Source organism: Mesoplodon densirostris, chromosome 4 (assembly GCF_025265405.1).
Source record: "Mesoplodon densirostris isolate mMesDen1 chromosome 4, mMesDen1 primary haplotype, whole genome shotgun sequence".
NCBI lineage: Eukaryota > Metazoa > Chordata > Mammalia > Artiodactyla > Ziphiidae > Mesoplodon > Mesoplodon densirostris.
Genome location: NC_082664.1, coordinates 33,801,514 through 33,814,444, shown reverse-complemented (window position 1 = coordinate 33,814,444; position 12,931 = coordinate 33,801,514).

Sequence of the window (12,931 nt, the reverse complement as noted above, 5' to 3'; positions counted from 1 at the left end):
CTCTTAGCCAATGATACAGATTTGGTGGCCACAATTTCCTTCTAAAAGGACCATGTTGAAGAAGGAAGACACGAAAATGAGTGTATGTGTGCCTCCACCATGTGTAACCGCTTTTCTCTGCTCATTGCCCCTCCCCTGCGTGGCTCACACCGGCCGTCCTGTTGCTGAGATAATTTGCACTCTGCACTTTCATTAGTTGCAACCCCATCCTGCCTGGGACAAAAAATAGGACCAAACTGTTCAAAAGAACACATGGAGACCCCATTAATGCGGGCCCTAATTGTGCCAATTCAACCCCCTCAAGAACTCTAATTAAAACCTGTCTTGTGCAGGGCACTGAATGGCTACACAGCTGTTATTTCAGACAATCCCATGACAGAGCTATGAAAAAAAAAGGGCTCTAGATGCAAATTTTGGGTGGTGGTTGTTATGCAAAGGGTCAGTGGAAGAGGATTAAGACAGGGGTGCAGTCGGTCTGGGGACCTTGAAAAAGTCTCCTCTGTCAGGTCACAGTTTGAAATCCAAAGACCTTTAGCTTTTCCCTCTGGCTTCCCCCTCCTTTTTCTACCCCCCTGGGCAGGAACACCTGCACACTGACTAGAAGGGGCCATGACCACCAGACACATGGATACCACAAGTTGACTGAGACATATGAAAGAAAAGGAAAAAAACCAAAAACCCAGCCAACAAAATCGCACACCCAAACCCGAGAAAGAGCTTTTTTCTCTGCTTCCACCCTTGTCTGTTAGGGCCCAGCTGCACTTTGCTGGGCACCATAAATAACTCTGTAATTACATTAATTGGTTGCATATTTGTTGACACTGAAGGAGCAGCCCCTGAGGTTGGGGGAGGTGGGTTCTGGCTGCCATTTAACACTCTTCGCCTCTGCCCTCCCTCCAGGTCTGATCTCCAGCCACCCCGTTGAGTTTTTCTGGATGGAGGGAAGCAGTGGCTGCCAGACCCATTTCTGAATGAGCTTTGACAGCCCCCAGTTACACTTATGTGCTGGCTGTCCCTGGATCTGTTTGTCAATCCACTGGGTTTAGAAGTTACATCCCACTGTGGGAGAACTGAGAGATGGGTTCCTGGCAACACTCGATGGGGTTTAATTCCCTTTGGGGGCAGGGGGTGTGGTGGGCTTATTGTTTGGATCAGATGAAAACTGGCTAGACCTTTGTCTGAATCCCCAAACCCATCATGGATGCTTCTAACGATGGCTTGGCCCACCCTAGGGAGTCTCTTGAATTCCATTCCTTGGGAAGCAACAGAATCTTCGTTACCTCATTCCCTCTACTTCAGTCAGTGGGCAAGAGCAGGAGAGTTTGATTTGAAAACCAGCTCCCTGTTATCAGGGAGGATTTCACAGAGTACGGTGGGGAGCAAGGTACTGAGCCCCAGCTAGCAGTTGACAGTTGGCTGCGGGGGGTTTCCCTGGTGGCGCAGTGGTTGAGAGTCCGCCTGCCAATGCAGGGGACACGGGTTCGTGCCCTGGTCCGGGAAGATCCCACATGCTGCGGAGCGGCTAGGCCCATGAGCCATGGCCGCTGAGCCTGCGCGTCTGGAGCCTGTGCTCCGCAATGGGAGAGGCCACAACAGTGAGAGGCCCGCGTAACGCAAAAAAAAAAAAAAAAAAAGTTGGCTGCGGACCAGAAACTCGGGACTCATTCTCCTTCTGCCAGAACCAGAATGGGAGGAATTCCTCTGAGGTCCTGGCCTGGGGCTGGAGGGTGGGTGAGAGTACATGTGACACCCGGAGGATGTGTGTCTTGGAAGTGGCCCTGCTGAGTGATTAGAGCCATCCTTGGTAGGAGGGACTGTGTCTGTCTTATTCATCACTGTATCCCTACAGTGGCCAGCATGAGCCCAGCACACAGGAGGCTCTCAGCTAACACTGGATGGATGGATGAAGACCTGAAGTCTGGTTTCCTGGTGTTCTGTGCTCTTAAGAAGGAGGGGATTACATCAGTCTGAAGTCATATGGTTTACTGTGACATGGCATGATGGAAAGGGCATAGGCTTTCTAGCTAGCAGACCGTCACTTTAAAATCCCCACTTTTCAGAGACATTGTAAGGATAGATAAGGTCAGGTAAGTAAACACAACAAAAATTACCTCCTTTTCCTCTCTCTGTGAAACCAGCAAGCGGAAGAACTTTCTGAATCGAGGTCTCTGATTTCCTCACTGCAAAATAAGGATAATGTGGTCCTGAAAATTAGCAAAAGGGAAATCAGGCTTGAGAACCTGAAAGGCAGGCCAACCTGGTCTCCAGGCACGCTCTCACCATTAGGTCTTCTTTATTTTTTTTGCTGTACGCGGGCCTCTCACTGTTGTGGCCTCTCCCGTTGTGGAGCACAAGCTCCGGACGTGCAGGCTCAGCGGCCATGGCTCACGGGCCCAGCCGCTCCGCGGCATGTGGGATCTTCCCGGACCAGGGCACAAACCCGCGTCCCCTGCATTGGCAGGCGGACTCTCAACCACTGCGCCACCAGGGAAGCCCCACCATTAGGTCTTTGTATTTGCTGTTCTCTCCCCCTGGAATGCTCTTCCCCCAGATCTCTGCAGGGCTCTGCCCCTCACTCCTTCAGGCTTCTGCTCGAATGTCACCCATTCAGAGTGGTCTTCCTCTAGCACCCTACCCAAAATAGCACCCCTCTTCCCTGTCACTCTCTAGCTCCCTTACCTGCTTTATTTTTCCTTGTGGTGCTTATCACCCCTGTCATATTACATATTAGTTGTTTTGTTCGTTTTCAATCTTCTCATTACATTCTTAGTTTTATGAGAATAGGAACTTGTTTTGTTCATTGCTGCATCCATGGTAGTTAAAACAGTGCCTGGCACATAGTAGGTGCTCAGTTAGTATTTATTGAATGAATGGATGAGGGGATGGTGACAGTCTCTGGTCACCTACTGGGAAGAAAATACTTGGCCCTAAATATTTGCAGGGTCAAGTTATTTCATGAGAGATGCATTGTAAGAAGGTGGTGCTTCTCTCTTTGGTTTCCAATCTGGGGTTCCTAGAGCAGTGGTAAGGTCACAGCCTTTGGAGTCAGAGAGCTCTGGATTCAAATCTTGGCTCCACCCCTCAACAGTAATTCGCACCTGGGATAATCACCCAGCACCTCTGAGTCTCAGTTTCCTCCTCTGAAGAGAGTCATAATCGTCCCATAGGGCCATGGGGTGAATTGAGGTAAAGTTTGAAAATGTTTATGACGATTCTGGGCACAAAGTATGTGTACAACAAACGGGGCACCATTGTCGTCATGGTCATGGTCATCTTCATTATCTTGACCCTGAGATGCTTCGTAACTGAGAGAGGGGCTGGTCTAAGGCCTGGCCATACCATGCGGGGAGTGACGAAAGGCCGCGTAGACTGCTATTTCAAAATCCTCTCCCCCACTAGTCACACTTAGGAGGGTGCACCAAGCCGTGTTTTGTTGCCTCTATTCCTCTGCCCTCTTATTTTTAAAACTTGCACTTGGTTGCCAGTGACTCAGTCACGTAGATGCAGAGGGACCATAAATTCCTCACTGAGTTTGTTCCCTCAAGCTTGGACAGCTGGTGCAGAAGGTCCCAAATGGTATTTGGGTCATTATCACCTTGACAAGAAATTTGATTCCTCTTCAAACACGAGCAGTTTTCTGTCCAAGGCTGGAGTAAATGCCCATCCCTTCAAAGAGGCCAAACAGATGAGTCAGAAGCAGACATATCTGGGTTATTTTTCAGTGTCTCTAGGAGGTTATGAGTGGGCATACCCTCATTCCTTACCAGCCACCAAGAGCTGGTCTCAGGTGTAGGCCGAGGAGAGGGTCTGCTCCAGGGAGCTGTCAACCTGTCAGTCTGTGTTTGGACCTATGGCTTTTCTGGGACATGTCAGCATTTCCCTACTCAGTTCCTTATCTACCCATTCACTCTGTATTCAACTATACTGCATGACTAGATATGTATGTTTACGTGCACATACGGAAACACACGTTATACATACAAACCCTAGTCATTCCCTGCTTTTGGAGAGCTGGAAACAGTGTGGGTTTTGGAATTATCTAGACCTCAACTTCAAATCCTAGCTTTGCCACATAGTAGATTTGTGACCCCGGTCAAGTCACTTACTCTCCCTAGAAGCGGAACTGGTGGAAAGGTCCTAGATGGAAAATCCAATGCAGTTCCACCTGAGTGAACACTTTATACAGTAAAAGGAGCTCTCCTGGGCCTCTCTGGTGGCGCAGTGGTTAAGAGTCCGCCTGCCGATGCAGGGGATACGGGTTCGTGCCCCGGTCTGGGAGGATCCCATATGCCACGGAGCGGCTGGGCCCGTGAGCCATGGCCGCTGGGCCTGCACGTCCGGAGCCTGTGCTCCGCAACGGGAGAGGCCACAACAGTGAGAGGCCCGCGTACCGCAAAAAAAAAAAAAAAGGAGCTCTCCTTATTTCTCCTGGCAGGAGAGGTGGGGCTGCAAAACCTAAGCAAAAACTGGGTTCCTGGGGAGGGGAAGAGGGGAGGGGAAGGGGACAAGTACTGTGGAGAAGGGAGAGACCTACTGGGTGTGGGGAGTGGGGATGAAAGGGCGGTGGAGAATCATTCCCCAGAGCAAGACTCCCCCCCGGCTCCGGCTCATCCTGTGAGGCTGGGGTCGGCGGCCCAGCTATGCCCAAGGGCACTAAGTGCTGCTCACCCCAGACAGCATGGCCCTTCGTGGTGTGTAGACCCCAGTGCAAGACATGACCTTGGCTCAGCTCTCAAGCAGGGCATGCTGAGCAGCAGCAAGTGGATTGAGGAGCAGAGAAAGATTCCAATTATGGAGACACTGGAGTATCAAAGAACTTTATTGATAAGGAGATTGCAGTTGTTGCTCAAAGGTGGTCCCGGGCTTCCCTGGTGGTGCAGCGGTTGAGAGTCCGCCTGCCGATGCAGGGGACACGGGTTCGTGCCCTTGTCCGGGAAGATCCCACATGCCGCGGAGTGGCTGGGCCCGTGAGCCATGGCCGCTGAGCCTGCGCGTCCGGAGCCTGTGCTCCGCAACAGAAGGGGCCACAACAGTGAGAGGCCCGCGTATCGCAAAAAAAAGAAGAAAGGTGGCCCCAAGTCAGTCTTCTGGACAGTCAGAAGAGAAGAGTAGAACTTCTGTTTGTAGTCTTCCTAAAGACAAGAAACACAAGTCCTTATTAATGTTTAATCACAGAGTGGCTCTTATTCCCTCCATCAGTCCATACATCAGATGCTTTGCGCCATGCCGGCTGTGTGAGTGGAAATCTGTGTAGCAGGAGGGAGTGCCCTCATCCTTTTCCATGCTTCCAGCATGCTGTGATATATTATCGTATGCTTGAGCCTGTTAATAATCATTTGCGAAGTATAATATTTAGCTTGAACTAATAGCTACCCTCACAAAGTAGAAAGGCAGCCTTAAAAGATTCCTGCAGGGCTTCCCTGGTGGCGCAGTGGTTGAGAGTCCGCCTGCCGATGCAGGGGACACAGGTTCGTGCCCTGGTCCGGGAGGATCCCACATGCCGCGGAGCAGCTGGGCCCGTGAGCCATGGCTGCTGAGGCTGCGCGTCCGGAGCCTGTGCTCCGCAACGGGAGAGGCCACAACAGTGAGAGGCCTGCGTACTGCAAAAAAAAAAAAAAAAAAAAAAAAAAAAGATTCCTGCAAAAGAAAACTATTTTAAAGATAATATTAATAATCTAATATTGTTTTGCAAGCAAAAACAAACAACGACAATGGCTGAGCTGAGACTTCTCTAGCTTTTCTTATAAATTCCTCTTTTCCGCCACATTACGAGGTAAAAACAATGATCTGGCAAGAAATCAGTGACAAAAAACAAATGGAAATTATCTTAAGTCTACTTGAAAAATGGATTTACAGCAACAGTGAAGAGTCTGGTCCTAAGAAAATATTTTGCCCTGAAATATTAGTGAGTGATAAATTGAAGCCATTATGGTGAATAAAACATAAGAATACCATTGATTTCACATTTATTTTATCGTTTAAAATTCTCTGTATGTTGTATCTGGAATATATCAGTACAAACAGTACAGTACAACTAGAAATATGTATAGTGGGAATGAATGCTCAAAATGTTTTTACTGAGAGAGGCATACAATAAAAAATGTTTGGAGCCCACCCATCCAGACTGCCCTTCTGGTTGTAGAGATGAAGTAATTGAGGGGAAAGAAATCAAGCCATGTGTTCAGGCTCTCACTGTAAGCTAGTCCCAGGTACCATGTAGGCACTGGGTCTCTGGTGAGTGCCTGTCTAGAGCTTTTTAGCTGTATGGGATTTTGTTGTTGTTCTTAAGGATATAGCACCTCACAGCTATTTACTATGCAATCATGGAAAGAGTGTAGGGTGTTTTGTTCTCTCTGTAGTTCAGCTATATCTATAAAAAATGAGGTGGTGCCATTGACCAGATTGTGTCCGGAAAATGTCACCTCAAGAATAAGGCCCTTTAATGGTAACACGTGCACGCTAATAACCAATATACAAGTTATATTTAATTCATATCTATTAAAGGTTTTGAGTGCTGTTGTCCTGTAACTCTTGGTAGGTAGTGTATATTCTATTTATTTATTTATTTAGTTATGGCTGCGTTAGGTCTTCGTTGCTGTGCGCGGGCTTTCTCTAGTTGCAGCGAGCGGGGGCTACTCTTCGTTGTGGTGTGCGGGCTTCTCATTGCGGTGGCTTCTGCATGGGCTCTAGGCGCGAGCTTCCATAGTTGTGGCACGCGGGCTCAGTAGTTGTGGCGCACGGGCTTAGTTGCTCCACGGCATGTGGGATCTTCCCGGACCAGGGCTCAAACCCATGTCCCCTGCACTGGCAGGAGGATTCTTAACCACTGCGCCACCAGGGAAGCCCAGGTAGTGTATATTCTAGAATGCAATAAAATCGAATTTCTTTAGACATATTCCATTCACCAAGTATTAGGAAATATTCCATTCATCAGGGTTTTGAGTGATGGGACTGCTGTTCCTCCTTTGGGGAAGAAAGAGAACATTTTACTGGAGCTCAGAAAAGTGCGGGACACTGAGAGGAAGAGGCTGCTGTGAGTGAGCTGGACAGAAGGTATGAAAGGGAGGTGTGGGTGGCAGCACAGCATGGACGGAGAGAGAAGAGTGAGTCTAGGAAGAGAGAGCTAAGCACGGTGGAGGAGCAAGGAGGAGAGGGGCGGGGAAAGTGTGGGGAGGAGGACCTGGGGAGGGAGGGCCAGTGTAGTGGGCTCACTACCCTCCCGACTTCTATTCATCCAATTAAAGTGTTGAAAATCAGATCACATGTGAAGCTTTTAACATGTCATTATGTCATGGGAGGGGGTGTGTGGAGGAGGGGCATAGGAAGCACCAAAAATCGTCACATGGGGATGGGAAGGCCTCCTATCCTCTCGAGGACACTCAAGCCTGTGTGACGCTGGGCCTGGGCCTGCTTCTGCTCTGGGGCCCACCAGAAACTCTGGTCTCCTCCCTCAGGTAACTTCTGCCCTCTCTTTATTTCCTTTAACCCCTGACCGCCCCATTCTGTGGGTAGGGTGCTTGGCAGAAAGGATATTGGTGTTGTTGATGAGGACACTGGGTCCCAAAGGCAAAGGAGAAAGGAGTAAGATACCAATGCCTGATACAATGCATTGAAGCCCCATCTGCTTTAGGACTTGGTGTGAGAAAAATATCTCAGGAACCCCAAGCATGCAGAAGTGTCCCTTCTCTCTCTCTCTTTTTTTTTTTTTTTGCGGTACGCGGGCCTCTCACTGTTGTGGCCTCTCCCGTTGCGGAACACAGGCTCCGGACGCACAGGCTCAGCAGCCATGGCTCACGGGCCCAGCCGCTCCGCGGCATGTGGGATCTTCCTGGACCGGGACACGAACCCGTGTCCCCTGCATCGGCAGGCGGACTCTCAACCACTGTGCCACCAGGGAAGCCCAGAAATGTCCCTCCTGATCCTGGGAAAACATCACAGGAAAGAGAAAAGGTTCACTCAGGTGGGAAGGGCGGCTCTCCGTTCCCTCAGCAGCTCCCCTTCCATGCTTTATGCAGGTGACTAAAAAACATGTACAGGCCAGACTGGGCGCCTGGCACTGTGCTAGCTGCTGGGGCTCCAGCCCTGAGCTTGCGGCGTCCTGTTGGGTGAGACAGACCATGACCAAGTGAGCAGACACGTTTCCTTCAGATTGTCCTGCGTGGGACAAAGGAAATAACCCAATCACATATCTTACTGGTTTCCGGTCTTGCTTCACGGCCTCCCTAGTTGGAGAGTAGGCAAGGGCCAAGCTGGGGCAGTGGTCCCAGGTCGCCCAGTGAGCTGGTGGAGCCCGGATGAGAAGCCAAACTATGCCTCCTTTAGGTTCCCCCTCGGACCCCGGATTTCCCTCCAAATTAAGTTTGTTGTGTGGTAAATAAATCTGGTAAATTAAAAAAAAGTCGAGGGTTTCCCTGGTGGCGCAGTGGTTGAGAGTCCGCCTGCCAATGCAGGGGACACGGGTTTGTGCCCCCCGTCTGGGAAGATCCCACATGCCGCGGAGCAGCTGGGCCCGTGAGCCATGGCCGCTGAGCCTGCGCATCCGGAGCCTGTGCTCCGCAACGGGAGAGGCCACAACAGTGAGAGGCCCGCGTACCGCAAAAAAAAAAAAGTGGGGAGAGAAGTCACATTTGGCCACGTTCTGTGTGGTGCGCTGACCTTTCCAGGGAACTGGACTCTTCGCCCTCCCAGGTCTGATGGAGGGATGGAGCAGGGCAGTGGTGAGGTGAACTGAGACCCTGGTCACCGGGTGGGCTCTTCCCCTTGAACTCCCCGCTCCAGGCTCCGTTCCCCTTCTGCGTGAGGGGGGGGGGCACCCTCCCCCGCCCCATGGGGTTTAATCTCCGACAGGCCTCCGAACCGCTGGGCCTGCTGCTGTGTGGTCTTCCACACTGATGTGCCCCTGCAGCTGGAACTAGTGAGGAGGGAAGGGGGGATCGCGAGCTTAAAACCCTGGCACTTCTCAAAACAAAACGAATGACTCCAGCTTTTAATCAGTTTAGGGCTGAGGCCAGGGAATTGCATTTGGTTTTACATCGACAAAGCTCTTTTTTAGGTCTCTGCTGAAATTTCAGAGGAATCTTCAACTGCCTTTTCTGCAAGTGGCCACAGCAGCCTGGGCAGGAGATGCTGGGGCTGGTTCAAGCTGGCCCTGTGGGGAGGAGGCCAGACCCTGGGGCCCAAGATGGTGATTTGGCCTTTATCGATGGGGCCCCTCTGTCTGTAGTGCCCTCTGGTATGCGTGACCGCCCCTCCTGATCTCCGAACCCAGGAGAAGCACAGTTTTTGGGACCGTGGCTGGCACTGCCTTCAACTTTGACAGGTGGGCACCTTCAAAAGTGGGGCTGTACATTTAAGTTTTTTTTTTTTTTTTTTTGCGGTACACGGGCCTCTCACTGTTGTGGCCACTGCGCCACCAGGGAAGCCCCACTTAAGTTTTAAAAATGAATTTCTATGTTAAGACTGTTAGAAGAACTTGCTATTTATTGGAACTCAGCTGTGAAAGAATATATTTGTAAAGCAAAGAATCCTGTTCCATTCTCTGCTCTCCCACCCGCGGCCCTGTCCAGATTTTTAGATACCAGGATGTTCTAGGATCTGTAATCGTGGTAAACTGACTTAGTGTAAAGTAGTGAAGGATGAGTGTACCCCTGGCCTAGGGTTGTTACATTTAGGAAATAAAAATACAGGAAACTCAGTTGAATTTGAATGTCTGATAAACAATGGGTAAATTTTTAGTATTAGTATGTCCCTTGCAATAAAACAGGGTTATACAGTATTTGGGACATACTTATTACAAAAAATTATTCGTTGTTTATCTGACATTCACATTTAACAGGGCAGCTTGTATTTTTCTGGCAACTCTGCTCTGGTCCTCTTTCACATGAAGCCCTGCAGAGCTTTTTCTCTCCTGATCTCTTCTAGGGCCTCTTCTTTATATCCTGTGGTTCTTCTGGGACTTCGGCCTCCCTGGGGCCCTGTTGTCCCTCTACCTTTTGGTATGGTTGTAATCCCCTCACGTCTTAGTCTGGGGTTTCTCTACTCGTTTCCTCCTTGTTCAGTCCTACTTGTAGGCATTGGGTTGGTCAAGATTCAGTCACTGGTCTTGAGGACTAAAGCCAGTAATGCCAATTTAGTAACCCCGTACTATGTGCCAGGCACTGTCAGCTGCTTTATCAATGTTAATCCATTTAGCCCTCACAATAAAACTACAAGGAAGGCATTTGTGTGTGTGGTAAAAAATATATATAACATAAAATTTACCTTTTTAAAGAAATTGATGTATAATGGGCACACAGCATTGTATTAGTTTCAGTGTATAACATAACAATTTGATATTTGTATGTGTTGTGAAATGATCACTACAGCAAGTCTAGTTAACATCTGTCACTATACATAGCTATGGAATATTTTCTTCTTGGGATGAGAACTTTTAAGATCTACTCTCTTAGCAACTTTCAAATATACAGTACATTATTATTAACTATAGTTGCCTTGCTGTACCTTACATCCTCATGACTTATTTATTTTATAAATGGAGGTTTTTATCTTTTGACTCCTTTTACCCATTTACCCACTCCCAACCACCCATCCCTGGCAACCACCCATCTGTTCTCTGTATCTATAAGCTTGACTTTGTTCTTGTTGTTGTTTTAGATTCCACATATAAGTGAGATCATATGGTATTTGTCTTTTTCTTTCTGACTTATTTCACTTAGCATAAGGTCCTCAAGGTCCATCCATGTTGTCCCTATATGTCAAGATTTCATTCTTTTTTATGGCTGCATAGTATTCCATTGTATATAAAATTTACCATTTTGAGCATTTTTAGGTATATAGTTCAATGGCATTAAGTATATTCACCTTGTTGTGCACCCATTACCATCATTTATCTCCCAAACTTTTTCATCTTCTCAAACTGAAACTCTGTACCCACTAAACAGTACTTCCCATTTCCCCTTCCTCCAGCCCCTATTTTCTGTCCATGAATCTGACTATTCTAGGTACCTCATATAAGTGGAATCATCCAATATGTGTCCTTTTGTGTCCAACTTATTTCACTTAGCACAATATCTTTTAGATATACCCATATTGTAGCTTGTGTCAGAATCTCTTACCTTTTTAAAGTAAAATAATCTTCCACTGTATGTACACATATCACATTTTGTTTATCCATTCATCCGTTGATGGACCTTAGGCTATTACACATTTTGGCTATTGTAAATCAGGCTTCTCTGAACACGGGTGTACAAATATCTGTTCAAGTCCTTGCTTTTACTTTTTGGGGTATATGTCCAGAAGTGGAATTGCTGAGTCATATGGTAATTCTATGTTTAACTTTTTGAGGAACCGCCATACTGTTTCACACAGCAGTTGCATCATTGTACATTCCTAGCAGCAATGCACAGGATACCAATTTCTCCACATCCTTCCCAATGTTTATTTTCTGTTGTTGTTTTTTTTAAATAATGGCCATCCTGATGGGTGTCAACAAGGAAAGCACTTTTAATTACAGTATCACAAATGAGGAAACTGAGGCTCAGAGAGGTAGAATGCCTTGTCTGTGGTCAACCAGCAAGTCACAGAGATGGAATTTGAACCAAGGTTTGTCTAACTCCCAAATTGGGACTCTTAACTGTTATATTTCCTGCCTCTAATACATGCTTCCAAATGCAAGTTTTTCTGTCTTTGTGCAGATGTCTAATTGTGCAAGACATCTGGTAAAAGCACAAAAGTAGGAATGAAATATGTCCAAGGAGTTTTTACATGTTCTTATTGAAAATACACCTCTCACTTGGGAAAACAGTAATAGCAAATAATTTCTCCTTAATCTGTATTTCATCCTAGTTAATTTTCAAATAATTTATTCAATTTGGCTGTCCCATAACCCTTTACCTCAATGTCATCTGGCCATTTAAATGGCCTAATAGGTGTGATTGAGCATGGATTTTGACTTTGGAGGGGGTAGGGTGGAGAAGCCAGAAAATAGAAGATATAGACTCCAACCTCAAGATGTTTGTGATCTAACTGGCCAGAGAGATGCGGCCACCTGAGAGGCATTATTCAGCAGCACAGACACAGGGCCACAGGAAGTGGTGGGCTGCTGGGAGGATGAAATTCGGGAGGGCTGGGGCTGATTGCAGTGACCTTGTGGACAGTCAGGGAGTGCTCCTGGCCGAGGGCAGGCTGCTTCCTTGGCTGGGTGCAAAGCCTGGGTGATTCCAGACAGTTCACACTACAGAAGGTGGCTATGGTTGGTGTTGCCCTACCTTTCTAGACCCTTCCTGAGTGTACAGAGGCCATCACTCCCAGATTGTACCATTAGCTTTGAACCTAGGTCCCATGGAGACTACATGGCTCCTGTCTCTGGTGCCAGCTGGGCTGTTTGACTGCCTCATAGGAAAAGCTCCATCTGGTTTTCCAGTTCTTCCAACACAGGCTAGTGGTGATGAACATGGGCTTTGGGGTCAGACATGTTCAGGTTGAAAACAACTCCGCCACTGTAGCTGTGTAACCACAGGAAAATGTCTCAGCCTCTCTGAGTTTCAGTTCCCTCCTCTGAAACATGGGAATTATATCAGGGATAGTAACGTTGTCATGAAGATGAAATGAGATGTTTGTAAATTGCTTGGTATATCGTAAATGCTCAATAAACAGAAGTCATTAAAATGCATATACATGTGAAGTGGAAAAAACCCACTAGATTTATATTTATTTCTCCCTGTTGTTGGACAGTTTTGTCACTTTAGCTACATCATCACAGTCAACCTCAGTGGGAGGAAGAGGAGAGAAGATGGTCTAGGTGAGGATGGAGGCTGACTTCTCTTCTGATCTTGCTGCTGGTACAGGTGCTGAGATGGGCTGCTGCCTTCTCCCCACCCCTAGCCACACACAAGCCACTGGGCCTCCCCTTAGACCTGAGCCCTGGGGCCCA